General features: G+C 31.3%; 1 protein-coding gene across 4 annotated transcripts in view; it reads right to left on the reverse strand.

Moving 5' to 3' along the window:
* msi (RNA-binding protein musashi) overlaps nt 1–24,215 on the reverse strand; it is a 278,252-nt gene extending 254,037 nt beyond the window's left edge. For 2 of the 4 annotated variants that reach the window (XM_076395652.1, XM_076395654.1), the window contains exon 1: nt 23,772–24,210. The gene's annotated coding sequence lies outside the window, so the exon portion shown is untranslated. Of the gene's footprint in view, nt 1–23,771 lie in introns of all 4 variants that reach the window. The other 2 variants (XM_076395651.1, XM_076395650.1) reach the window with 2 other exon arrangements.
* Nucleotides 24,216–27,227: the final 3,012 nt, after the last annotated feature.

Below are 27,227 nucleotides of genomic sequence, written 5' to 3' on the forward strand. Positions count from 1 at the left end.
ACATAGTCTTGGATTCACCGAAAAGAAACCATCCTCATGCGAAGCGGATCAGCGGACGAAGCGGACGAATCAAGATCAGCTTGATGTTACCACTATCACAGATCTAATATATGAAATGTATAAAAACAATGAGTAGTTTTTTCAATATAATTTAATACTTCTAATGTTTAACGTCTAATGGAACTTCAATTCAATTTAAATGAGTCATGGATATTTCAGAATGGGACCAATATACCAAAGGGTCACTCATGGCAAGATGATAATAAAAATAGTGTTAAGACAACTAAAGATGATGGAAAAAGGTAAACGTTGGAATAACAATTGATTAGCGCCTAAAAATGGTGTACACAGGCAATAGCAGAAGAAATAAAAAATATAGTGATATCAAAATGACTTTGCAAGGAAACACACCTTAGAAGAAAAGAAGAACTAAACGTAAAAAGGCAAATACGCTTTCTAATTAATGTAAAATACATTACTTAGAAATAATTCAAGGTAAATATAATAAAACAACTCTAACCTATAAATTATTGTGACTGTGTAATTAACTGTCGTTTCAATTATTCGATGATATATACATTAGATGTACTATAATGTTAAAACAAACTATATATATTTGATAATATATTTGTTTCATTATTTTATTTAAACTAGGATTATGTTATATGTCAAAGACAACTTATATGGTGTATGTTCACAACAACTTTGGATAGACCATATGCAATATTTTTTGTAGATATATCTTTTTCGAGATGGAATATCGTTTTATCAAGCTTGATTTTGTAAACATTATTTTAGCAACGTATGATGTTGATTTGCACTCATTCTGATAATATTTGTAATATGGATCTAATATTTATTCGTTATACAATTAATTTCGAGCTATCAAAATAACTCTCATATCCCAAAAGGCGACTTAATTTTGTTGGTTTTGAATCAGATCGACTGATCGGTTTTTCATATAATTATTATCTATATTTAGCGGGTATATGGTAATGGTGTCATGAGCTATACAGTACAGATTAAACGTGATGAAATCATTTGGCGTCCGTATAATATTAGGTTTACGTAGTTCCTAAAGGATTCTGCATAGAGTAGGATGTAGCAATATGGATCCACTGGAGGAGTAAAGAAACCGCGTGTACAACTGCAGCATATTTGATCATATGAAAATGAAGAAATTATCAAATGGCGGGTCTTCAGTACCAGCATCAATAAACCTACAAACCCACCTGGAGCAAATACAATTATGGTTGAAGACATGGCGCATTAAAGCCAATGGAACAAAATCGACGCATATAACGTTTACCCTGCGTAGAAGAACATGTCCACCAGTAAATATATGGTATGCACTTAGATCGACGCCTAACCTGGAAGAAGCACATACTCTCGAAGCGGAAACAACTGGGACTAAAATAATATCAAATGTATTGGCTCATCGGGCGCAAATCCAAGTTATCATTAGATAACAAGGTATTGCTGTATGAGTCTATACTCAAGCCCATTTGGGCATATGGAATCCAACTATGGGGTACCGCTAGCAAATCTAATATATCCATCATTCAACGGTTCCAAAATAAGGTGTTGCATGCCATTGCTGATGCTCTAGAACTTATAACGAGTGTAATTCAACGTGTTTGTGTGAGGTACTTCGAAAGAGTGCCAGTGCATCCCAGTGTACTCGCTAATCAGCTAAATATGCCACGTGATAGAGAAGTACAAAATTATGGTCAATTTGGTTCAATTGATTAACATGACATTGTTCTATAATTCATTTGTTATAATATGATATGTCTAAACATTGTAGGATCTTAAAATATCAGCAATATACCCGTTTATATATATATATATATATATATATATATATATATATATATATATATATATATATATATATATATATATATATATATATATATATATTAAACTCTACTTTTACCAACTATAGGTCTTTCTGGACAAGGTTTAAAAGTTTAACGTGGGCTCTGAACCACGGTCTTCATAATTAAGCCTACCGATTGGCGAGTGACCAACTTTAGAAATCATCCCAGAAGACATCCGGTCTTACCCAGCTTGGTTACCGGCGCGACTGGGATAATTTTCCTTGTCGGATTTTACACTCTTGCCTAGAACATTCACAAATTTTAAACAATCACAAACACAAATTTACGACCATGCCCCAGCAGGATTCGAACCCGTGGTTATCGCAACAGTAGGAGGACCGTCCTATCGCCTTTACCACTGCGCCACCAAGTCGGCCATATCCGTTTATATTCTCGATTCTAAATATTATAGTTCAGAATTTTATATAGCAATATTATATTCTTTTTGATGGACATTTAGTAATTTAGTAATTCATTAGGACAAAGTTTCATTCGATGAACAGAACACATCATAAACATAACCTAAAATTATTATATGGTATTATTTTCTAAGCAATATCAATTAGATCGAATTGTTGCCATTTACGTGTATTATTGAGAACAGCAATTACTTTATACTAAACGTATGTTTAAAACATAATTTAGAAACTTTTGGATAACAATCAATGTATTGTGGATAGTTATAATGTGACTGTTACATTACACGTGCTGTTTAATCAATAAATCTAGTTTATTGAAAGATATAAGAATACAAAAACTAGAACTTGAAAAGTTCTCTATCAGCCTAATTTAATTAACTTAAAAACAGTAAAGCTTCCAGATTATATCTATAATAAAAAAAAGAATAGATAATATCTTATTTATGTACTTCTTAAACTTATATTAAATTCAAAGACAAATAAGCCGATTTCATTTTATGTTATGTATATTTATATTTGACGAAAATTATTTAGAATAATCATAATAATCAAATTAAAAAAACTTTAATTACATTAATTAATAACACTAATATTTTTTATAAATTACTACTACTAAACATTTGTTTATTTTTTGTTACATTAACAATAATTGTATTATCTACATGATTTATAAACAGTTCGTAGGGATCAAAAGACAAAAATAAAATAAAATAAAATAAAAACAGAATAAATAAAAGCAAGAAGGTCTGGGCCTAATTTAATAAACAAATATATTTTAGAACTACAGGACAAGAAAAAGGTAAAATAATATTTTAGCTTCTTTCTATTTTTTTATATATTTTAAAGTCTCCTATTTACTAACAACCCAATCTAGAATGGACCTACGGTTTAACGTGGGCTCCGAACCACGGTCCTCAGCATTAAGCCTACCGACTGGGGAGTGACCAAAATTATAAATCATCCCAGAAGACATCCCGTCTTAACCAGCCTGGTTACTAGCGTGACTGGGATCAATTTCCTTCGGATTTTATACTCTTGCCTAGAATAATAACACAAATATTAAACAATCACAAACATAACTTTACGACCATGTCCCAGCAGAATTCGAATCCGCGACTATCACAACAGTAGGTGGACCGTCCTGTCGCCATTACCACTGCGTCAACCAAGTCGACAATATTTTATGCATACACGATATATTGCTTTATCAGTCTAAATTAAATTGGATAAAGATAACGTTTATTGTTGCTAACTAAAATAAGTGAGTTAACAGATATACAAATGTCATTATATTTCGACACATAAATATTAGCTACTTTAATATAATACTATTTTATAGTACTATTATACTTCTCTATGAAAAAAATAATCAAACCATTTTTTAACTAGAGTGTCATTATTTACTGCTACATACTTAGGCTACTTATAATGTTAACGTTTAATAACTTAATAATGTTCTTCAAATTGTGGCTTTGACAACTATTAGGAAACAATACAAATTATAAGATTTCGTAAATTAGAAAAGTTTTAGTTGACCCAGAAAACAAAACTATCAATTTATCGAAATACATGAATGAATATTTATTTATAAATCATATAAAGACATTTTGTTGCAAAAGTTTCGATCTAACTAATAAAAAGCATTTTTTAACAAACATTAAACTATTTATAATTTTTTACTGTGGCTCCTTTATTAAACTTGCTAATCATTGATCAACTATTGCATATTCTTGGTTGTCTTCGCCTGTTCATTCAATAAACTAAAATTTTTTCTCTATACAACAAACTAAGTAGACAGTTTTAACAGGTATAACTCATTAATCATCACATTAGATAAATATAAGTAAATCAAGAAAAATATGACAAAAACAAGTTTCAAACTCCAATAAATTTGAAATGTTTGAATATCAACGAATGAAGTGTTATTCTTCAAGAGCGCTATAGTATGGCTTCATTGAATAAATATTACTAAATATACAGTGGAAAGACTATGTGAACATCATGCAATATAGTAAATCTTGTTCCTTGTTGGCAACATTGTTTATGTATAATAATGATCAGTTGTATCGTACTGATCAGTTGACATGCCAAGTCTTGTCGCGTCGGTTAGTATATTATACGCTTTGTTTTGTGACGGTTAAGACAAGTGAAAAGTGAAATGCGGGATCTCTGAATTAGGGATGCAGAAAAAATTTCTGCAAAAAATATCGATTTTTTTTGGCCGATACATCGATATTTTTTTAGCCAACATTTTTCGATATTTTTATATATACATATTTGTATATATAAATTAAATATAACTTTTAATAAACCTTCAAAATTGGTACTTAATTTTAAAATTAATTTCAATCGAAATTAAAATGTTAAGAAATAAAAAATTCGGAAGTGATTTGAACTAAAGTTGTACGTATTTCTATTATAGGATATAACGTAATAATTGCTTTACTAAGAAACATTGTTTTATAAATATTGTATTATAATTCTTATTATTATCATTATAAATTATTATAATTATTATGATTGCTTAATTAATTAAATAAACTCGAAGTTACTATTTCCCTAACATTATATACGGATAGGATATTTAATTAAGTACTTATTATTGTCTAATTTATTCAGAAAAATATCGTGAAACCTTTTCTTTAACTTAATATATTTGGTTTAGGATCGTTTTTACTAACTCTGTTATTAAGGTGTCAACATATTCATTGTAGCTTTATATTGCCTCACAGTATAAGAGGGTAAGTACTTACTTATTCCAGTTAAAATGTTAGGGAACAAATGAGTTCGAAACTACTTATTTGAACTAAAGTTGTACGTATTTCTATTATAGGGTATAACGTAATAATTGCTTTACTAAGAAACATTTTTTTAAAATATTGTATTATAATTCTTATTATTATCATTATAAATTATTATAATCATTATAATTGCTTAATTAATTAAATAAAGTCGAAATTACCATTTCCCCAACATATACGGATAGGATATTTATCTTTGTCTAATTTAATGGGGAAAAAAATCGTAACACCTTTGTTTCAACTTACTATATTTTGTTTAGGACCATTTTTCTATTCTGTTATCAAGGTGTCAGCATCTTCATTGTCGCGTTATATTACCCCACAGTACAAGAGAGTAATTACTTACTTATTTCGGTTAAAATGTTAAATTTCAACCGCGACTGTAACGTAATGTTTCTCATTACGCCGGCAACATTCCCCGTCGCCAAGATTAAACGCGGAATATTCAAATAAGGTTCGGGTCCTTCCTCCCGCCGGACAAATACAAGAAAAAAGAAGGAAAGGAAGACTGTGCTACTCAATTTCGTTAAATTATTCGCGTCTACGTAAATCGTAAATTCGATTCGAGATTCGATAGTCCCCAGGAAGGAAGATAAAAAACTATGAAACTAATTAATTCGATTTCATCTATATGTCGTGAACGGGTTTCAAGGGTAAAACTTAGTCATTGGACGTAAAAAATCAACACAAATGATATTTAGAATACAACATTTTACAAAACTGTATAAATAAATCTAGAAATGTTTATTTAAATTGGAGTTGTACGTATTTTCATTATAGGATGTAATATAATAATTAGCAGGCTTGGTTGGCGCAGTGGTAAAGGCCACAGGACGGTCATCCTACTGTTGCGACAGTCGCAGGTTCGAATCCTGCTAGGCCATGGTAATAAAATTATATTTGTGATTAGTTAACATTTGTAACTGTCCTGAGGCAAGAGTGCAAAATCTGACAAGGGAAATGATCCCAATCACGCCAGTAACCAGGCTGGCTAAGACCGGATGTGTTCTGGGATGATTTCTGAGTTAATCACTCACCAATCTTACTGCTGAAGATTGTAGTTCGGAGCCCATTAAATATCAACAAGTGTTACAAAGCATTAACAAAGAACATCATACATAAATATATAAAAAGGAATTTACGATAAATATTTAAAAAGTTGTAGATTTTCCCAGCCACTGAAATATAATATCATTACAATACAAAATATTAGTATCATTAAAACGGTACATAAGACAATATTATATGACATCATCATCGGACAAGTATATCTTTTTCTTCTATGTATCAGTCGTCTTAGCGATAATTTTGCCAAAACTATGACCATTGTTATTGACTGATATGTTCAAACTTCTTCTGTTGGAATATATCGCTAATTTTGTCATTTTGAGCCTGCGCCCTATTTTGGTGTTCTCCAAGGAATGAACTACTTCGACATTGACATAAGAATGGACTTTCTGGACAGTTGATGTCTAAATGTCTCGGTGTAAGTAATCAGTCCCATAGTATATAGGTGCAAAAATTAAATATTATAATCATCGTATTCCTCGTTCTTTTCTTAAATGATAATTAATCTCTAAATGATAAGGTTAAAAAAACAATGGAAGCACCACCATTGAATTATTAATTAACCAACAAATCCTTGAAATTATTTTATGTATGTTCTTTTACGTCTTATTTAATCGGCCAAAAATAATGATTAGCTTCATATTTACACGGTTCTTGAAGAAGAGTTGACTAATATACAAACAATATTCTACAGATTATGGTAATATAAGTAAGTAAGCTATATATGCAAAGTTGTGGGATATAATGTAAAGAGAGTGATATTTATTTTTTGAACTTGACCAAGATTTTAAAGAGATTTTGCAAACCCACTCGAGGGATATGCTAAACAAGGTTAACGAGGACAGTTAAAAAATATTGCAAATAACTTTACATTGTACGTGTTTAATTAATTAAAGTAGCCTTATACTGAAAATTACACCAACTCAATATTTGATTTATTTGGTACTTGGCATATAAAAATTTCTGCAATAAAATGAAAACCACTATAATAATAAAAATATGGTTTTGTGTAATTACATCAATATCAATGATGATAAAATCTAAAATTCAGTAATTGGTATTTTATTCGAAAACCTTTGTACCATTAAAAAAAAGTTTCATATTATACAGAAAATACATTTAAAATGGCTTTCAATATATTCATAGGACCGATATAATTGGATTTATTATATTAACGTGTATTCGACATACATAAATCGTTGACAAAAATGTAATCGTATTTTTTGCTTGAACTTGACCAATATTGTTTGTCACAATCCCTCCCAAGGAGAATGTAAAGGAAGGTTAAATCTAGTACTAAAAATGTTCGCAAGTTTTTTATTACTTATTTATTATATTGCTATTAGTCGTTGCCGAGTAACCTACATTTTGCCTTACACTACAATAACTTAAATCTAGATATACATCTAGTAGAACCCATCGGCCCTATCTTAGTCTCTAGTATAATAATCACTACATAGTATAAAACAAAGTCGCCTTTTCTGTCCCTATATCCCTATGTACGCTTAAATCTTTAAAACTACGCAACGGATTTTGATGCGGTTTTTTTCAATAGATAGAGTGATTCAAGAGGAAGGTTTATATGTATAATACATGCATAATATACTAAGGCAACATTGCTAATTTTAGAGGTTTCTAACGTGATATCGTAAATTAACCTATTTTTTTAGGCTTATTTAGCAATTAGCAAAAACGCTGCCTAACCCTACGAGTTAGATCAAATTAATGTACTACAGTATTGTACACCATAAAAAGGTCTACAAAAAAGTCCGCGATGGTATATGTTTATCTTTTAGGGATAACCCACATTAACCATTTTTATTGTTTACTTTTTACGTGAGAAAATGGCTTATTTACGAAGCTATTTTAAGCAATACCGCATTAATCCTTATCGAATTAAGTACCTTAAATACAGTGTGCAATTAATATCGATCAATATGGTTCCTTACAGCATGTAAATTAAACAAATATTTTCGGAGATATTACAAATTTAAAATTTGCATTTAAAAATGTGTAATGTAATAAAAATTGTATAAATTTAGATATTCCAAAGATAGCAGGAAATCTTCATAGTAAGTATAAGGGAAGAGGAATTGTTTTACTCCAAATTTAATGCGTGCAGGCCAAGGGCAGTAATGAATGAACCAAAAATACTGGATCGATTTTAATCATGTTTTCATTGAGTGACATAGGCGTATATATTTTATGCCCGTGCAAAGTCGGAGCGGGCCGCTATGTTTTTATATACAACGTTCATATTTTTTCTGTAGTGTATTTAATTTAGTATCAGCATTGCACCCGTGCGAAGCCGGGGCGGGTCGCTAGTGTTTGTATAAAAAATATTGCTGTTTTTCTAATGCATCTCACTACACTACATTACACAATATAAAATAGTTTGATGCTTTTGAGTATTTGAGTATGTTTTGTTCTGGAGTTATCCAAAAGTTGTACTACTTCTATGTTGACATGACAATGAAATCCCTCCCCCTTCTGATGATTCTGGATTCAATTCAATTTCATTGCATAATAACAATTTATTATGCACTAATAATTGTGATTTTGTTCCAATTAACCAATATATTTTCCTAGATGTACCAATAGATGTGCCAGCAGTTAGATAAGTAGCGTTGGTGCTATATGGAATGACTATATTATTTATTATTATTGGTTCTTGTCCGCTCTGTTTATTCGTGAATTACACATGCACAAATTTACTTTAGTTAATTTTTATTTTCCAGAATTGGGTCTTATTATTTATGTTATCATATAGCTGTAATTTTCGTACGGCTTCTTTGCTATTGTGTCCAACAGCAAGAATAGCAGTGTTATCAGCAAATGTAGCTATCGTGATATTTTCCATTCGTGGTATATAACATGTGTAGGTAATGAATTGGCCCCAATACACTTCCTTGTGGTACACCCGCTTTAACTTCTTTTATTATAGAGTATATAGTTAACTTCCTTTTGTTTGACTGTCGACTCTTTATGGCGATTCCAGAAATTGAATTTAGCCACTGTTTCGAAGACTGAAACTTTATTTCATTTATTTCAAAAGTTTGATTATATCCAGATAAACTTCCACATAGAATTTATGAATAAAATTATGAAAACTATTGAATATTAGTTATCAAATAAATAAGTAGTTTAAAATGTAAAGAATATAATGAGCCCGTAATATAATGCTTAAACAAATACTTGTAAATATGGAGATAGATATATATTAGAATAAATATTTGCAGAACTAAAAAAAATTCAAAATGAAACAAAATATTGAAGGCATAAAATATACAAATGATGGTATTGCTTTTATTTTTATTTTTTTTATAACATCTTTATTAGATACGCTTAGTACGATGTTAATTTAAAATTAATTTATTACTACTTTTCCTATGTACTTGGATTAATTAACAAGCAAGACGAGTGCAAGAAAATACATCAGAATGTATTCCTCAATTATAAAATTATAATTATTTATCAATTATTAACTTACAGCTATAGTTTACACTAATAATACACACTAAATGTTCACACAAGTTCGTATGGTTTTGTTCCTTTCAATCTCCTGACATCCTGCGCGCTGTCCAGCAGTTGTATTGCTTCCACGTTAGTATGATTTAGTAATCTTCTTTCGTGTTTCAAGGCGAAATCCTGCACAACTTCGCAAAAATTTGATTTCCAGGTCATCGTGCAGTTCTTCATTGGTTACATAGCGATAGGCATTGGTAATCAATCGAAGAACCTTGTTTTGACAGCGCTGTATGACTAACTGATTTGAATTTTTTGTGTAACCCCATATTTGCACCCCATAGGTCCAAATTGGCTTTATTATTGTATTATAGATCAACCTCTTTGATTTTAGATCAAGTTGAGAGTATCTTCCGACTAACCAGTATAGTTGTTTTATTTTGGTTCTAATGTGTTTTGCTTTTTGTCTAACGTGATGCTTCCAATGGTATTGCTTTTATATCGTAAATGCAATTAAACAATTACAATTGCGTGATACAGGTAACTAGATGTAATTGTTACTAAGTAGGACTATATAGAATAATACACTCAAGTTACAAGTTTTTAAGCAAAAAGTAGTCCTGACTGCTATAAAAAAAGCAAAGTGAGAAGAGTTAATGTGAAAATCGAAATTATCTTTGGAAACACAATAAAAATATGTGTATAATAAATTCGTGCAAAATTAACCAACAACGATATTTTGGGTAAATAAAATTATTAAAAATATTAAATATTAGATATCAAATAAATAAATTGTTTAAAATATAAACAATGTAATCAACCAGTGTTATAACGCATCAGCAAATACTTGGAAATATATAGAAATAAATACAGAATAAATATTTGGAGAGCTAAGATACAATTTCATAATAAAACAAAATATTGGTGGCATAAAAATACACAAATGACAATGTTATCTTCATATCATAAATGCAGTTAAACAACTACAATTAAGTAATCCATATAACTAATTATAAATATTACTATTAAGGTATATATAGACTGTACACTCAAACTAATAGTTCTTAAGTAAAAAGTAGTCCTAACTGAAACAGAAAATAAACAGCAAAATTAGATGCAAAAATGCGAAAATCTAAAATATCTCTGCAGAAAAAGTTATAATCACGATATTTTACGTAAATAAAATTATTAAACATATTAGTAGATATCGAATAAAGAACATATTTAAAATATAAACAATGGAGTCAATCAGTATTATAATGCATCAGCAAATACATGGTATAGAGAATGAATATATATATATATATATATATATATATATATATATATATATGTATATATAAAAAATAAAATTTTATTAAAAAAAAACACTGTTGAAAAAATGTTACTTTTATATTATAAATGTAATTAAACAATAACAATTAAGTAATTCAGATAACTAGTCATCAATATTACTAGGCAAGAATACATGGATTATATCAGTATTTAAAAAAATATATTTTTCATTAAATATTTTCGGACCAAGTGAAACCTCATGCATTTGTTGATAAATATTTGCAGAGAATCAACTTTATTAACAGAAAAATATTCTGTCGAGATGATAAAATCACAATAGATAAAAAGTAAAGCTTCATTGTATGAAAAAAAAACAATATGCATTTTGTTTCTTTCTATATATGCATTCTAAAAAGTATTATATGAATTCTAACATTTGTAAAAACATATATATCTCTTTTATATAATATGATCTTTCCTTGAATTAATTTTCCTTTGAATCAATTGCAAAAGAATTTTTGTAATATATATGTAATGCAATAGTGTTAGATACTACTATATATATCTCAATGAATATTTCATCGAAAAATTTAGATGCAATAGTGTTGGTTGTTAAATATTTGCAACTTACTTTATAATATATAACTATCATAATGCTTATTAGGTTACTATGTGTTTATATCGCTTGTTCAAGGTGGAATGGTTTTATTAGTATTTTTTTATAATAAATATTAACTAATTAATATTACTAATTATATTGTTTACAGATACCGCATCACTTGCATTAATTATTCAAAATATTCATAAAGTATTGCATAGAATATATTTTATATTGGTAAAATGAGTATATTTTTTGTTATATGTTTTTGTTATCACATAGTATTTATAATAAATAACTATATTAAGTATTAATAAATATTTATTAATACTTGTAATTGTTTCGTGAGTATATTTGGTTATATTGAATAGAAGTAAAAATTAACAAATCTTAAATAATAAGTCGATGAATAAAAACAAAGGGAGAAGGAAATTAAATATTCAAATAAATTTTAAAAAAACAATAATTAATGGAAACATAATTTTAATTTTTAACCAAAAGGAAAAGAAAAGAGGCACAAGCTAACATAAGAACACCTTAAAACAGCAATTAAAATATTTATTAAGCTGGTTTGGTGGCGCAGTGGTAAAGGCGATAGGACGGCCCTCCTACTGTTGCGATAGCCGCGGGTTCGAATCCTGCTGGGGCATGGTCGTAAATTTATGTTTGTGATTGCATAAAAATTTGTGATTGTTCTAGGGAAGAGCGTAAAATCCGACAAGGATAGTCGGTAGGCTTAATGCTGACGACCGTGGTTGGGAGCCCACGTTAAATAGTAGGTCCAGTCCAGATAAACCCATAGTTGGTAAAAGGAGACTTTAAAATATATATAAAAAATGTATTATTTTGTTTTATTTTTTACATTTATAATAATCATGAGAGTAATTATCAAAATTCATATTAATATACTTCGTAATGAATCACACTAGTATTTTGCCAAATTGTAACTGAGTAAAAGTACATCTATTTTGAATGTTCGAAAGAATATCATCATCAGACATCGGTCCTTCTGTCTATCTCTTATTTAGCTGAATATTGCAAACTCTCCATAAATGTATTTTATAACATGTTACATTAGATATGCTAGTGCAGTGTTAACTGACGAAATAATGTATTACTATTACCCTATTGAACACGCATCATTTCACAAGGAATACGAACACTATTTCGTGATAACACAAAGATATGATGATATTTACAATTTGACCTAAGATGTAGATGGATGCCGAAGTATTTTCTCAAAGCAATTAGGCTGTATTTTCGAGTTTCTAGTCCATTTGTTCACTACTACTCTAGCTCTAAACAAAGATATGTCCACAGAAAAATAGATGTTTAAGTTTATAGGAAATTTTGGAGAAATGTTTCGCGACGTTCAACATCTAGATGTCGCTACTTTCAACTGATCTGATTGTCTCTCTTCGTTTATTGTTTATTTATTTGGCTCGCCATTTTCAATATACCTGACGTAAGGAATAGTGCGTTTAGATTTTTATAACGTTTAGAGATCAAGTTATTAGTTCATTAGTATATGTAAGTCGGTACTGCAATAAATAAAGTGAATTCTCGAACTAGAAAGTGTTGTATATTCGGATACACAGATAGTAAAGAAGTGCAGAATCGTTTTACTTCAAAGAAGTATTTGACTGTCTTTAATAAATCAAATACAATTATGATCGTTACAGCATGTTTTGTTGTAAGTTGGCGTAAATCTGTTCATTAATAATCATATAAAATATCAAATATAGATTTTTTTATCTTAGAAATTAAACCTTCCAAAAGAAGCTATATAGAGAGGGATATACCTTTATTGTTGTATCAATTTATTATTTATTTATTAAGAGAGGATTAACCGAAGTTCAATACACTCGGAATATTGGTGCAAAGCAATTCAGGACTTAAATTGTGCTTATTGCCCAAGTAAGAGCACATTTGTTGTTCAAGTGGCATCAGTTAAAAATTTAATAACTACCTTGAACCCCCTCATTGCATTAAGGGAAATAAAAAGTGTAATTATACAAATAAATATATTGGTTTAAGACTACACCACCTCAAGATAGTTTGAAATTATTTTGGATTTATTAGAGTTCCTGTATTCACGAATTTCAATTCAAAATCCATCTTTCGACTAGTATGTATGAGAAATCATTTAAGTCCTCATCATAGGTACACTCAATACTAACAGGGGATGTATTGACAGTTGAGAAATTGCAACTTGCCTCTATACGTTCAATTCCAGATGTCCCTATACGAACAAACTAGCCAAGGAAATGTCTCATGCCCCAGAAGATTGTTTTCTTATACTGTCAGTAGGTTTTGAGCTATCTCTTTTATTTCATCCCGCGATATTGCCACCTCGATAATTTGTCATATGTTTTGTCAAATATCTTTAAAATATGTAAATTTAAAGCCTTTTAATTGTACTGCTACATAATGATCTTACAGTTACAATATTAAAAATAATAACGTGTGCCATATACATTTGGATAAAACACGCAAACAGAATTTTAACAGGGAAAGACTCAAAGTTTGCTTTTAGTATAAAAAACAAAAAACAGAACTCAAAGACCCAATCAAATGTCTTCACAGCAAAATTTTTCTCTTACAGAGAGGAGATTTTTTTGCGGAGATTTAAATTGACCAATTCAATTACTTGAATTCTCTTTATTATTCTATGGATCTGTCTTTTCTTGTCATAATGACCGTGTCATTGAGAAATACTGCTACTACTATTTATTTTGTGTAAAACAGATACAGAAGTGGTCTCAATGCAGTACCCTGAAGAACAACAGACTTAAAAAATATTTTAAAGAAAGAAGTGGCGACTTCTTGATCGGCGATACAAAACGACACCGAGGATTTATAACTAACATAAACTAAATCCCTACGTTCTGTATCATCGTTTAACAAGTTTTCTGCAATAGTTCTTTAGTTAAAATAATGTATTTCGAAGGTTTTGTGTTTTAAACTTTCCCACATTTCATAACTTTTAGATCACATTTTATATGTGCATCTACATAAAAAATAATAGTTTAAATATTTCATAATGTTATATGTTTAGTGCTCATTTAAAATACCTTACACATAGCTATATGAATCATAATTTTTGGGAAATAGTTGTAAAAATCATAGTTTTACGTAAAACATTCGTTTTTATTAAATAGTAGTGTAACATGAAGGTGTGTGATTTACGTGATATATTTTTGTTTATTACATTAAATAATCAGATTTAATAACCTGATTATTTTCAGTATAAGTCTAAGTTCATTATAATGGTCCCATATTAAACGTCACACATCTAATTTTAACTATTAGTCCATAATTACTACTAAACAACCATTTGTTATGTCGTATAAAACAAAACAAAAAATACCAAGGCTCCTTTAGGCAATTAAAAAATCTACAGTTTTTTTGTACCAATGTTTGTCAGTCATCAGAGAAGTTTATCCGTTAAATATCAATCCTTCTCGTAAATTAATGATCTATAAAAAAGAAGTTTCTATAATATTCAATTAATAGGAAGGAAATTTAACGACCGGCAATGATAAAAGAGTATAATAAATTTTAATTAAAAATTAGAACAATATTAATGACCATCATTATATCCTACTAATTTTATTGCCGCTAATATATGCTAAGTAATACCAATAATCAACTGTTATAATAAATCGACTTATAAATTAATTTTTAGGTAGAACTGAGCATTTATGTTATTAAGAGTACAAAAAACTGTTTTGTTAACTGTTAATCATTGCTATAGTTCGCCCTTTGAAGTTATAGACGACTTAATTCGACTTAATCTTGAAATTCTATAAGATGAGTTTAGTTTCAAAATAAGTAGTTATCAGAAGGAACAAAATCTGGCTAAAATGGCGGGTAAATTGACAGATACCATTAAAGCAAATCCTTATCAATTTTCACTTATTTTTCAACATATGATCAAGTGTAGCCAAGTTAAAAAAACACTTGTTCAATATTCTTCAAAGATAATTGTTTATTTATTTAAATTAGCTCAACGAATAATCTTCCACTATGTTTCGTTATATTTAAACTTTGAATTCAGCGTTATCGTACCATTACCATTTATTTTGAAACAACTCCAGAGGCGAGTGACATTATATATAATTCGATCGAGACCAGGATAATAACATTTAACCATTAATCGGTGTATATTAAATATACCTATAATCAAACTGTATATACAAGAGTAACAATGAATAACAATGTCATCCCATATAGCAACAATGCCACGCACGTTGGAAGCAGAACGTTGAAAAGGAGAGTTATATTATTATAACAGTTCAATTGACAAGTCCGCCAATGGACTGACACATAGATGGCGCTACTAGAATTAAATCCATGTGTTTTAGTTAGCCCTAATCCTCAAAAGATTTTCTTTTTTTTCTTCGTGAGTCCACAATCTGCCCTATTGGCAATAAGTATTTCTTCTGTTTATATTATATATACATGGCATGTAGAAAATCACTTCAATAAGCAATCTTCTGTATAAAATATTATCTTAATTAATTAGACTTATTCTAATGCTTATTCTAAACTCTACATATGTCCAGTAATCAGATCAGGTGGTGTTAAACGTTTTAGTCTACGCACTTCACTATCACGTCGCATATTTATCTGATTAGCGAGTACATTGGGATGCACTGACACACTTTCGAAGTACTTCACACAAACACGTTGGATTACACTCGTTATAGGTTCTAGAGGAATATCGCGTTGTATCACTTTATTTGAAATATAGTACGGAGCATCAACAATGGCACGCAACACCTTATTTTGGAACCGTTGAAAGATGGATATATTAGATTTGCTAGCTGTACCCCATAGTTGAATTCCATATGTCCAAATGGGCTTGAGTATAGACTCATACAGCAATACCTTGTTATCTAATGATAACTTGGATTTGCGCCCAATGAGCCAATACATTTGATATAATTTTAGTCCTAGTTGTTTCCGTTTAGAGAGTATGTGCTTCTTCCAGGTTAGGCGTCGATCTAAATGCATACCAAGATATTTAACATGCTCTGCTTGGGGGAGTTGACGATGATTGATATTTACTGGTGGACATGTTCTTCTACGCAGGGTAAACGTTATATGCGTGGATTTTGATTCATTGGCTTTAATGCGCCATGTCTTCAACCATAATTGTATTTGATCCAGGTGGGTTTGTAGGTTTATTGATGCTGTGACTGGATCTTCATGGGATGCTAAGATTGCTGTATCGTCTGCATATGTTGCCACAGTAGTTATTTTTGTGGTGGGCAGATCAGCCGTATACAGAAGATACAGTACTGGACCCAGTACACTACCTTGCGGAACTCCTGAATATATGGGATTTAATTCGGTATGTTCATCGCCTTGATTTACAATAAAATGTCTGTCAGTGAGATACGATTTTAATAGCTGATAGTCCGGATGAGGAAGAAGTTTCTTTAGTTTAACCTGCAAGCCCGTATGCCATACTTTGTCAAAAGCCTGAGATATGTCTAGGAAAGCAGCCGAACAATATCTTTTGGCATTTAGGTCAGCGTTTATTTGGTTTACAAGTCTATGCACTTGTTCTATAGTCCCATGCTTATTGCGAAAGCCAAACTGATGTTGTGGAATAATTTTTCTTTTTTCTATTATATAGTTTAGTTTTTTTATGTATAATTTCTCGAAAACTTTCGAGATTATTGGTAATAAACTTATAGGTCGGTAGGAGGTCACATCTTCTGGTATTTTTCCTGGTTTAAGTATCATTAATATTTTAGCTACTTTCCAGATACTAGGGAAATAATTAATTCGTAGCATAGCATTAAATATATATGTTAATAGTTTTATAGCCTTTTCTGATAGTTCTTTTAAAATTTTGCCAGTAATTAAGTCATAACCAGGAGCTTTTTTAATATTAATCTCTCTCATTATTGTATGTTTAACTTTTTTGACCGTTAATTTCTCGTGCGGTAAATCCATTTGAAATGGCGAATCTAGAAAGCTAGTAATTTTATTTTCGTCATCTTTATGTAGCTGAGACTGGAAAGGTTTAAAAACATTTTTTAAGTGTTTTGAGAAAATGCCGGCCTTCTCTTTATTGCTTCTCGCCCAATTATTTTCGCTTGTTTTAATAGGTGGGTTATGCTGCTGAGATCTCCTAAGCTTTTTTGTTGCTTTCCACAACGAATAGTCTGTAGCCTCAGTTGATGTCAAGTTTTCTAGGTATTCTTGAATGCCTTGATTTTGTTCAATTTGGATTAGATCTCTCAGCTCTTTTATGGCCCTATTAAATTTTCTTTTATTCTCTTCAGTCCTTTGCTGTTGCCAATTTCGTCGTAACTTTCTTTTTTCTGCTATCTTTTTCTGTATTGTACATGATATATGTGTATTTTTTCTTGGAAATGTTTCACTGTTGGGAGTCGCGGAATATGCTGCCTCCTGTATATTTTTTGTAAGATTTATTGCTGCTATTTCTATATCCATTTCAGTTTGTAACGGTAAGTTTAGAGAGATATTTTGGTCTAAGTTTTCTCTAAATGAGGGCCAGTTAGTTCTATTATTGCACAGATAAGGGGGTTTATCTTTGATGGTAATTTTTGAAGAAATTGTTACTATTATTGGTGAATGATCAGAAGACAGGTCGAAACATGATTCTGCCTGACACTTTTTTGGATCAATATTTTTTGTAATACAGAAATCTATTGTATCTGGTTTTTTATTTCTGTCTGAAGGCCAATATGTTGGTTCACCAGTAGAGATATGTTGTAAGTTATCTTTCCTTATGGCTTTGAGCAGTTCTCTACCTTTTGAGGTTATTATTCTTGAACCCCACATTAAATGTTTTGCATTATAATCTCCTCCTGCTATAAATCTATTACCTAGCGTACTGAAGAATTCTTGATATTGTTCTTCCTTGTTGTTATGTTTGGGTGGGCAATAAATCGCAGAAATTGTTAATGGTCCATGGGCTTCCTCTATGGTTATACTGGTGGCTTGCAGGTAGTCTTTGCGGAATTTTTCTTTTTCGAAATGCTTTATATCATCTCGAATTATTATGGCTGTACCTCCATGTGCTTTATCATCAGGGTGATTTGTATGATAAATCTTATATTTAGGAACTTTCAGATAATTCTTGTCCGTAAAGTGTGTTTCGGAAACCATCATAATGTCAATATTTTGTTCATTTACGAACATTTTTAGTTCCCTGGCGTGTTGTTGGAGCCCATTGGCATTCCAGACGGCGATTTTGTAGCTATTGATTTCAGGCATTAGGCAAGTTTGCTTACGACGGTTGTGAGTAGACCAAGCATCGTACTCATTTGATCCATTAGTTTGGCCATCATATTTTCTAATTTTGAGATGTTGCTAGTTTCAGTAGGTTGAGATATTGTCTCTCGTTTTTGTGCTGAACCATTTTCAACTATTTGGGCATAGGTTATGTCTGGTTGACTTGTTCTGGTGGGTAGTGGTAGATTGGTAGTAGTGGATTGTTTTTGTTGATGCCTTTTTTCCCTTAAGGCAGGATAGAGTTTCTGCTGTAGTTGCTTGTGAACTGCGCAACCCTTGTAGTTCGCTGGATGATTTCCGTTACAGTTAACACATTTCACTTTTTCATCGCGAACTTTACGAGTACAATCTCCTGTCTTATGTTCTCCTGCACATTTTACGCATCTATATGATTTGCGACAGTAAGTCTTTGTGTGCCCGTGCGCTTGACATCTTGTGCATTGTGGTATAATTCTTTTTATATGTGGTGGTTCGCATTTAATAATATTATTTTCCAATTTGGTGATTTCATACACCGCCTTATTATTTCCATTAGGTTTTATGTCTATATAAAACATAGGCAGAGGTTTTTTTGTCGTGTGATGTCGTATATTGTGAATATTTACGACCTCGTGGCCTTTTTCAGCTAGTGCTACCTTGATGGTGTTAAAGTCCGTCCCGTGATGTAATCCTTTTAATACGAATTTAAATGTTCTCTCGGATTTTGGCCTAAATGTATGGTATTGGGTGTTTCTTTCATCTAATTCTTTTATAAGAACTTTAAAGTGATCCGCTTCGAACAATTGGATTTTAATTGTTTCATAGCTCACTGTTTTAATTGTGTAGTTCGTAGTAATGGTTTTCAATAAGTCATGGATGTTTTTTATTATTCCTACCTTATAGACTGTTATTGGTGGTGGTTTGGGAACAACTTTTTCAGGGCTTGGTTGTATGTTCTCTTCAATTTCTTCCGACAGGTTGCTAAAACTGTTTTTTGTCTCTATCGGTTTCTGCAACCAATAGTCACTGATTCTTGTTTGTTTCCTCGCGATTTCTTCTTCTGGACTTCTCAATCGTTTTTTGTTAAAGACTGTAGTCCATTCTGATGGTGGAGTTTGCGTTATTGCTGTTTGTTCTAATCTTATATCAAAGTGTGCAGGTGATTTGGTTGAATCGCTATGGTTTGCCATTTTTTAATATTTTAATATTTTATTTAATTTACTTCCAGATGATAAAATAAATACATTGTTTATTTCACGCACTTCATTTTTCACTTACGTTATTTTAGCACTAGTTTTTTACTATAAATACTATAAATGAATTTCAAAAGGACTGTTGTAAAATAAGATGAAATAATTTTAAACACTAATAAAAATGAGATGCAGTCCTTTTGTCTGGTCACGTAAACACGTATTCACTACACTTTAGGTCCACTGAGAGACGGATATCCTCAAAAGATGCGTGTATAAACTTGACAGCTGTCGGATCATTAGTTTGTGAATTATAGCATTCTGAGTGAAGCAACTTTTTTATTGTGAAAAAAAATGGATAAAAAGGTATTTTGCTATATTGCTTTTTGAAGGGAAAAAATACAGTTGAATCAAAAACTTGGCTTGATGCCGAGTTTCCGTACACTGCCCTAGGAAAATCAACCATCACGGATTTGTATGCTAAGTTTAGACGTGGTGAAATGAAAAATCCACAAAATGAATGACCGTAAATTGAAACTGAATGAAATAGCAGACACTCTAAAGATATCAATTGAACGTGTACCTTTACAAATCATTCACAAATATTTGGGTATGAGAAAGCTCTGTGCAAAATGGGTGCCGCGCGAGCTCACTTTTGACCAAAAACAATGACGAGTTGATGATTCGCAGCAGTGTTTGAAGATAATCAAGCGTAATAAACCCGAGTTTTGTGTCGATATGTGACAATGTATGAAACTTGGCTCCACATTTTACTCCGAAGTCCAATCGACAGTCATCAGAGTGGATTGCACACGATGAAGCCGCTCCAAAGCGTGGGAAAATGCAACAGTTTGCTGGCAAGGTTATGGCGTCTGTATTTTGGGATGCGCATGGAATAATTTTCATTGACTACCTTTAAAAAGGAAGGACCATCAACAGCGACTATTAAAACGATGGCAAAAATCCATGATCTGCTTCCTCATCCACCGTATTCTCCAGATCTGGCCCCCAGCGACTATTTCCTGTTCTCAGATCTCAAAAGAATGCTCGCTGGGTAGAAATTTTCGTCGAATGAAGAGGTGATCGCCGAAACTGAGGCCTATTTTGAAGCAAAGACAAATCGTACTACAAAAATGGTATCGAAAAGTTGGATGGTCGCTATAATCAGTGTACCCTTGAATGGAATGGAATGGAATTATGAATGGAATAAAACAAAAAAACTAATTTTGCCAAAAAATGTGTTTGACTATGGTAGGTTTTCAATTGACCTGTTATATAGTTCAGGAATATAAACCGTATTGAACAACTATATATTACTCAATGCTGATGAATAAAAAAAAATGTAAATAACCTATCCCGCAGAAAGAAATGTTTAATTAATTAATACAAGGATTTCCATCTGAGTGCTATTTCTGTCTAAGCCACCACCAACCCATTTTGCTTTTTTTCTCCAAAGAATAACCGATGAATCATCTGTTTATATATTCGAAGAAATTATTTGCATATTATAAACGAAATTAAGTTGTATGTTAAAACAGCATAAATTTTAACTACATGAATTTTAAAAAAGCGTTTCAAGGAAGATTATTGAATGATTATTATCAATCCAATAATATTAAGCAAGCAATGAACTTGATGTAGCTTGTGTTGGGTAAACTAATATATGATGCAACAAGTCATGTCAGTAAACAATATTTAAGTCATTCTGCTATGATTATTCATATTCATTGAACAAGAAAACTAATACAACATTTTAATCAAATTTCAGATGAAAAATAGTTATGAAAACATTTAAAAGGATCAGGACAGCAAATACAAATTAACCTTCAAAGGGTGACGATGACATTGACAAAAAAATATGTGGTAATATTTAATTAACTCTGCATTATTTGAACATTAATTTAATATTTCTTTTTAAAACACAACAAAAGCAAAATTAAAATTACTACAATTTTGAAACTGATTTTAATTCGAGACGTTTAAATAGGAAACAGATTATTAATTATTAATGAAACTCTTTCCAAACCAATTTCGGGTACTTCGGAACAGTATCACTGAACAAAATTTCGTTTTTTTTTTCAGTGTTGATATGCAGGAAAAAAAAAACAAAACAAATATCGCAAATAACATTTGTTTAAGCCTGAGAAACTAAATTATAACAGTGGACTGGTCCCTGCGTTGCCAAATCACTGAACAGGCAAGGTTAGGTTAGACGAAACAAGTTATTTGGTTGATTTTTTCTCTACGATGACTTAGCCCTGGTTAAATACAGCGGGAAAAACAATTCACAGGACGTCTTTTAAGCTATCAATCACCGTTCGTTGTTTAGTTTAGTCAAAGTTAGGCACTCTAATTACAGTTGGAAACGAGAGGTAAAATCACATCCAAAAGTTGTTAACAATCACCAACACCAAGTGGCTGGATAAAAATTGTCATCATTGACAATCCAGAATAGAAACCAGAATTGAACACCAGAATAGAAAAATCGGCCTCACAATTGTGTATTATTTAAACATTAATTTAGTATTTCTTATTAAAACACAACAAAAGCATCATTGTAAGTTATACAATAAATATTCCAAATAGCAGGACAGTACATTTTAAACGAATAATGACGATGATGCTAGAGAGTTGTGTGTTTACAACAGTTAATACAGTTCCTAAGGATAATGACCTGCTTTAGCACAGAACAGGACATCAGTAACATGAACTTGGAAGTTAAAAGTACTACAACTTTCAAATTAGATGTAATCCCAGGCATTTATACGGGCACAAGTTATTAATTATCAATGAAACTGTTCCTAAATCAACTAGGGGTATTTCGGAGCCGTATCACCAAACAATATTTCGTTTTTTTGTGTTGATATAGCGTTTGTTTAAACCTAAGAAAGTAAATTATAACAGTGGACTGGTCCCTGCGATGCCAAATCGCTGAACCGGCAAGGTTAGGTTAGGCGAAACAACTTATCTGGTTGTTTTTTCCTGTACGATGACTTACCCCTGGTTAAATACGGTGAAAAAAATAATTCAAAGAACGTCTTTTAAGGCATTAAACAACAATCACCGTTCGTTGTTTAGTTTGGTCAAAGTTAGGCACTCTAATTACAGTTTGAAATGCGAGGTAAAATCACATACAAAAGTTGTTAGCGATCCCCAACAACAAAATCATTATTCGTCGCCAAGTGGCTGGACAAACATTGTCATCTTTGACAATCGATCTGGAAAACACCAGAATAGAAAAATCGACCTCACAATTGTGTATTATTTGAACATTAATTTCGTATTTCTTATTAAAACACAACAAAGGCATAATTGTAAATCATCAAATAAATATTCGAAATAGCACGACAGCACATTTTAAGCGAATAATGACGATGATGTTAGAGAGTTGTGTGTTTACAACAGTTAATACAGTTTCTAAGGCTAATGACCTGCTTCAGCATAGAACAGGACATCAGTAACATGAACCTCGAAGTTAAAAGTACTACAACTTTAAAACTAGATGTAATCCGAGGCATTTAGATGGGACCCAAATTATTAAATATCAATGAAACTGTTTCCAAATCAAAGTGGAGTATTTAGGAGCGGTATCACGGAACAATATATATATTATTTTTTGTGTTGATATGCACGAAAAAACTGCAATGTCGAACTGACACCAACCGAACGAATATCGCAAATAGCGTTTGTTTAAACCTGAGAAAGTAAATTATAACAGTGGACTGGTCGCTGCGTTGCCAGATCACTGAACCGGCAAGGTTAGGTTAGGCGAAACAAGTTATCTGGTTGTTTTTTTTTTCTGTACCGTGACTTACCCCTGGTTAAATACGGCGGGGAATACGATTCAAGGAACGTCCTTTAACTCAACAAACAATCACCGTTCGTCGTTCAGTTTAGTCAAACTCTACGCACTGCAATTTCAATGGGAAACGAGAGGTAAAATCACATTCGCGACTGGTTACCAATCACCAACAACAAACTCTTTGTTCTACGCCAAGTGGCTGGACAAACATTGTCATCGTTGACAACCGATCTCGAGAACACCAGAACTAAAAAATCGGCCTCACTCTTTCACTCACCGACGAGAATCTAAGAAACCGACCCGAAGAAGGGACAAAAAAGCGGCGGCGTTGCCACGTGAGGCGGCGGCGACGGTCTGCTTGGAGATGTAGAGCTAGCGGGCGACGTACGAACACCACGGCAACTCAGCACGGTCTGAGTGCCGGTGGCCCTGCTGCAGCAGCGGGAGCGTCGTCGACGTACGTGTGGGCCGCGACAGCAGAAGGAGGCGGACGAAGCAGGGCGCAGGGCTGGAAGCGGTACACGCTGTGGAGCCGAGACCGGTGTTTCCGATTTTTCTTCCTATCGGTTGCGTTTTTTTTGCATCGGTGGACGAAAGACGCGGTTTTGTATTTTCGAGGCTATTCGGTCGATAGTAAACATAATAAAATTCGAATGTGTCGAGGAGATAATTGTAAAAATTACTTGCTAAGCTTCGTTCTTATATTACATTATAAAATAATTTGTCTGGTCATTAATATTTGAAAGTTCTGTAACATATTCCTTTGTATAAAATCGATAAAAGTTCTTCACCGATTGATCTTGATTTGAATTTAAAAATATTATGGTATTTGTTAAGTACAACTATCTAGAAATTTTTGCTTCATACTATTCTTAAAGTCCAAGTTCAATATTTCGGATTCAATCTTCATTAATATTTGAGTGTTGTACTTCCGCTGGTGCACTCCACAGAGTTCTAAAGCACGGCACGATTTTTATAAATAACTATACCAGCTCAAAGAGTTTGTCTATTTTTTTGCGACGTTTTTGTGTTCGCGTAATCTCTTTGTTTATTTCGTAAACCGTTTCATTGTATCAACACAATATTGGTTCAAAAATACCACATATAAATGATACCCCGCATAGATAGGTTTAAATTCTGTATATTCGTGATCGCATCTTATTATGCAATGACGATTAGAAATATTAGTTTTTTGGATTCCAATAAACAGCCAATTCACATCAAGATTAATAGGATTCAATTAATATTAATTAATTAATAAGATTAATAGAATTAATAGGATCAAGATTACGTTCATATAGTAATATATAAAGTGTTAACTTAATACAAATAATTTCAGTATTGTTTTGCCTGGTGTCAGCAGAAAGACGCTGAGAACGTCATTTCGCTGAATTTCATTGGTTAGTTTAAATTACCATTACAGGCACCTGTAATGAAAATATTTTATAAAGGGAGCATTTCATTGGTCGACGATTTCATACTTATCACGTGACTAACCTCTGACGTCACATTCTACCTACCAATTAAATTTTAAATAAAACCAAAATGTAACTCAACTTTCAAAACCATTTATTAATATAAAATTCTGTACAAATAGAAATATTATATAATATCAAAAAGCTAAAACATAAGAATATGTATATAATGTATATAAATAAAAAATAATTAAATGTGGATATAAAAATTGCAATCTAATTGAAAACATAACATATCTCATAGCAAATATAATCAAAATTGTCTATAGCTTTTTCCCTTTTTTATATATTTTTAGTGCTATTAATTCAAATAAGATGTATTAAAATTTCTTATTGTTCGCTCATACTGGAAGCAAAGCAGCACAGTTGATGTTAATATTTTATCCACTTGTTCAATACAAAAATGTATTGAGGCAAGTTATTATTATTTTTACAATGTTATTATGGAATGGATAATTAAAACAGTTAAATCGTATGATATACGTCAGAATGGAGAAAACATACCAAAAAGTAATACTTTAAAAAGCACCAACAAAAAATTAAAACATGATATATTTCAAAATTACTGCTGTGCTCTTATTATGGTAAAATCGAGGGGTTAAAAAGACAGCTTAGGCATCTACTAACAATATAATAAAACAAGCATGATAATCTCTTGTTTATAAAATCAAGCTCACATTGTTGAAAAAGTTATCTCGGTTAAGGAACCTTAAGCCAAAATATTAATTATAAGTATCTTGACCAATATACATTTGTTTTAAGTAAATGAACCCCTCCAAAATAATTAAATTTTCAATTGATGGCACCTTACAAACAACTTTTTAAAGGGTAACAAAAACTTTTCATGTAGTATAATTACATTTACCTTCAATGTAATTTTACCATTGCCTCATTTGGACACATTTTGGATTTAGAGTGTGGGTAATATGTTATAGTGCTGTAAATAATAATATATATGAACACAAATGCTTTATATAAATAATTGTATACATACCAGGTAAAAGCAATGCTAAGTCACACAAATCCTTAATCTTGCTAACTTGGGGTGTTTCTTCCAAGGAAAACTACGCCCGGTTTTTATATCCGCACAAACACTGGATACACAACTGAATTTCACATTTTAAATCATTATTAAAATATATTAATGACTAACTTAATGACTTGACTACTTCCAACACAATAAGAATCATTTTCTTCTCTGCATATGTTGATAACTATTCGATGTCGTTGAAAATGATGTGTTATAAAATTGACAGCTAATATTCGCACTAAACATAAAATTGATGCTGTTTGGATTTTATTACTTTCAAAACTATAACCTTACATTCTGCACTGTTCTTTCATATTTTAAAACGAATGTATGTAAAATCACAATGAATAACACAATTTAATTATTATTGCTATAGAATTATTTATGTAACACAAAATCTAAATATCCTAGATTTTTTTGTTGTTTTGACTTGATCGACTGTACTGAACGACTCGAAAAGAATGCCCTTAGAAAAGAAAAACAATATGGTTTATTCTTTTCTATGGTTTATTCTAAATAGGATACTGGGTATGCGCCGAAACCGGAGATGACTGAGGAGTAACGTATCCTAAAACTAATGACTGCAGCAAGTCACAATATTACCACATTAAATTGCAATTTAGATTTACCACGTTCGCCATTTTGGTATCGCTAATTATTGTCTATAAAGTTTTGAAGAATTTTGTGGATATTTGATAACAGGGTCATTCAGTACCAACACAAATTGAATTTTATAGACGTATTCGGTTACATGTTCCTAGGCATGAAACAGAATTCAGTCTTTTTTTAACGGAAAAATCCGCTCGGATTTTAAAACGAATTTTATATTTTTTCAGACTGCATTTAGCAGTATATTTGACGTAATCTATGACGACGTTAACTATTTTATTGCAGGACTAGAGCTCATATCCCTGGGTATTTTATTTCATATTTTTTTCTCATTGTAATAATAACTTATCCAGTA

Source organism: Rhynchophorus ferrugineus, unplaced genomic scaffold, assembly GCF_030347505.1.
Source record: "Rhynchophorus ferrugineus isolate W39M unplaced genomic scaffold, kcgeb_rfMv2 rfM2, whole genome shotgun sequence".
Classification (NCBI taxonomy): Eukaryota; Metazoa; Arthropoda; class Insecta; order Coleoptera; family Curculionidae; genus Rhynchophorus; species Rhynchophorus ferrugineus.